The following is a 3,739-nucleotide window of genomic DNA, read 5'->3' on the forward strand; positions in this document are numbered from 1 at the left end:
TACAAATACCTTCATTTTAAGAAGGAAACCCGGTCTCCATAATATTTTTTCACCCCTGAGGGAGTATCGTAAGTAATCTAAAGAGTTTTCTATGGCATATACATCAAGGAAGAAATCCGCCATGAAATATTTTACTTTTCCGGGATAAGAACACGAATCTTCCGATTTCCGGCCAGGTATACAACCGTTTACACCTGCAAGCCATATTCTCTCAAGGAAAATTCTCTCTAATAGTCGCAAAAAGTTGTATTTTGATTTTTTTAATGTCACACTAAGTGTTACATAACTAATTGACATAACTCCGTCGTGTTTAGACTCTTTTTTTCATGAAATCACACGTAGAATTTGAAACTATGATAAATAATTACAAATTACGCCTACTTTTATACGATAATATTCCAGAGTGGAGTATGATTCTTGACTCATTATAGCGCACGCGATCAACAGGACCGCGGCTATTGTTTGGAGAACGGTGGGTACGCGGCTAGTGTTGGGCTCTTGAGCGCTGCCTTAATCCTTTACCCGCCCTCCCTGTCTGGGCGTGTATGTTTATGTATCTATAGTACGTGACGCTTTTTATAATGAATATTTATGGCGAATTCCGTATGACCTTAACTGATTTACGAAATTCCGTCTGTGTTGATGCTTCGATTGAGGACGAATGAACTGGCAAGGAGACATTAAAAGTAGGGATGGTCGGATCGGATACCTCGGATCCAAATATTCGCGGATATTGCCCTGGATCCGTCCATCCCTAATTAAAAGTGTTCCAGCCCTGGTATGCCATGAGTATAAATGAGTACATTATAAGCTATTGTCACTTCTATTGAATCTTTACTAACTAGTGTATGCATAAGAATTTTTTGGAGTTATATAATTAAAATTCAAGGATGAATGATTGATTTGAAATGACGAGTTTATACATCAAGTTATATACACCAAGGATGAATGTCGCTATTCGCTAACCGTTTGGCTTATGCGGGATTCGTACCTAGATCTCTCAAATGCCGGTAAGGTACTACCAGTAACATCATCAAGCCATCTTCTTCCAAGGTGAATATCAGACTTTACGAAGAAGGTGCTGACGTTTAACGAAGAAGGTGCTGACGCCTAAAGTCCACACTGTGGCATAGGAGGCGGAGGTCGTGATTACTAAGCCATTGTTGGAGAAATAAACCCTCTCTCGTCGCTATTTCGCGACGGACGAATTTCAAAGCGCTGCATGAAACAAGTGGCTTTGTATGCAGTCATGAGTGTATGCAAAGATACATATATTTAGGATGATATTCACAATATAAAACGTTTAGCTTCAACCGAGATTCGAGCTCGAAACACTTTTTTCGAAAATTGTGGTCTTGATCCTATGTATCGCCAACAGTAAACGAGTGGAAGATTTGAGGAGGTCCTACACGTAAAGTCAAAGTCGCCAGAAAATGGTTAATTAGGTAAATTATGGCCCTCCAAAGCTTCATCCACTCGATGAAAATTATGAATGGGAATCTCTGTAAGACCGTAGCTTCATCCACTTGATGAAAATTATTAATGGGAATTTCTGTCAAACCGTACCCTGGAAACAAAACTAAACCTATAATGTGAATTCAAGAGCAATTTATTCTCCGACGAAGTTAGCCATGTCTTACAAACGCCAACATACTACCGTAAATTAGATCATAAAAATAAAATGAGAGAGATGGGCTGTGGAACAGATCCAGTATCTCGCTTCTTCCGCGATCAATAAGAGACTATATCGTAGTAGTAGTAGTGGTATTTGGAGGAGGCGACCGACAGCTGAGGTCATTTGCGCCGTGAGGGAAGGGTAGGTGAGGAGGGGTGGAGAGAAACCCGGCGTCGGCATTAGCCTGCTCTTAACGAAAGGCACCAAGGGGACCACGGCTTAACGTCCCATCCGACGGACGGAGTGTTGCTCTTCAAATGTCCTCCACACAACATTCAAGCAGGGATCGGGCAGTCTCTGAAAATTCTCTGCCGCTGCCGGGATTTGAACCCGGGCCCCCAGGGTGGGAAGCCAACACTCTAGCCACCACACCAACCCAATCCCCATACCATATCGTCAGCGTTGGGACTTACTGATAGGTTAGTTGACTTACAGTGTAGCCTACTAACTTATGTATCCCTTAATGTATGCTACTGAATTTTCCCAGTATTTCTAACAGCTTGTTTTGCATATCCTAGCTTCATAGGCAGATGACCATCATGAGTAGTTAGCAAGTTTTACCATTGCACGAATGTGGAAGTAAAATTTGTTACAATGCGTAATTTTTTTTGGTTGTGTTTTGTTCATATGGCAATCCTCTAGAAGGAAGAGAATAATAATGCTCAATTTACGAAATTCTATTTCTTTTCAATCATTATCCACTAAGTCCAAAGAAAAACTTGATTTGCACAGTCCGAAATGCATTTGAAATATAGCACCTGATGAGGATGCTCAAGCATTGAAATCCGTATTGTGCAAGTTTTTTCTTTCACCATAGTGGATTGTAAAAGTTACTGTTATAATTATTTATGGTCCACTATAGCTTCATACAGTTGATGAAAATTATTTCCACATAAATTCTGCAGTAGGGGCGCATTTTGAGCGATATGTGACGGGAAAATGTGGATGGATGTCTTCGGGTGACAACGGCTTAATCTGAAACAAAAGTACGAGAGATTGGAATTTTCCATCCTAGTAGTGATGGAAAATTGCCTGTCGAAATCGATTTTTTGTGCAATCGATATGAAAAGTTCGGCTTTTCAACAAATATCGAAATTTGAACCTAAGAATCGATTAAAATCAAAAAAACTAATTGAACAAACGAACTAAAGAATCCAACTTTCCGGCCGTAGATAAAAGACTTTCGCATGGGAAGAATGCCGTTAACATAGGCCGTTCATGACGCTGCTGAGATCAAAGGAAATGGTCAAGATCGAAGTTGAAAATCAAGTTAGGATCGAAACTCGAATGTCATCCCCTGATCTTGATTTCCTCGATATTTTTAACAGTCAAAAGTCGATTTTAGATTTTAATCGGAATCGATATATGGAAGCGAAATGTGCTGGGGAAATGAGGGTGGATATCTTTGGGTGGCAACGGTTAAATCCGAAGCGAAAGGAGGAGTGCTAGGAACAGGAGCATCCCGGTATGATGGAAATATGCTCGAAAAGTCTATCGCTCAAATAATCGATTACTCGAAAAATCGATTGCTCAAATAATCGATTACTCGAAAAATCGATTGCTCGAATAATCGATTACTCGAAAAATCGATTGCGGGTCAATCCATTTCAAATCACCCAATATACATAAAATTTGTTGCTCAACATTTTAAATTTTCTTGATTTTTTAATCATGAGTTCCCTATGGGTAGACAGTCTCAAAACACTATTTGAAAAAAATTTAGAAGCCGTATTTTTTTTTGGCAGCCATTTTTAAAAGGGCGGCTGGGCAAATTTTGACGAAAAACGTGGTTTGCATAAAGTTAAATTGCAAAGCTATTTTAAGAGATATCAGAATAATTCAAAAACCAGTGAGTTTAGCATGAAATGAGCTATTGGAATTCATTGTTTTAATTGCTCTATCATGAAAGAGAGTCAGTTAAACCCTTTCTGCAAAAACTCGGGAAAAATTTGTCAATATTAACTTTTTAAGACCTAAAATTTTTATGAAGGAAATGAGACTCACTGATCAAATTTTATTTCTGTGTTAAATACTTAAATAACTATTTGCAGCATAAGTTTTAAG

Source organism: Ischnura elegans, chromosome 12 (assembly GCF_921293095.1).
Source record: "Ischnura elegans chromosome 12, ioIscEleg1.1, whole genome shotgun sequence".
Taxonomy (NCBI): domain Eukaryota; kingdom Metazoa; phylum Arthropoda; class Insecta; order Odonata; family Coenagrionidae; genus Ischnura; species Ischnura elegans.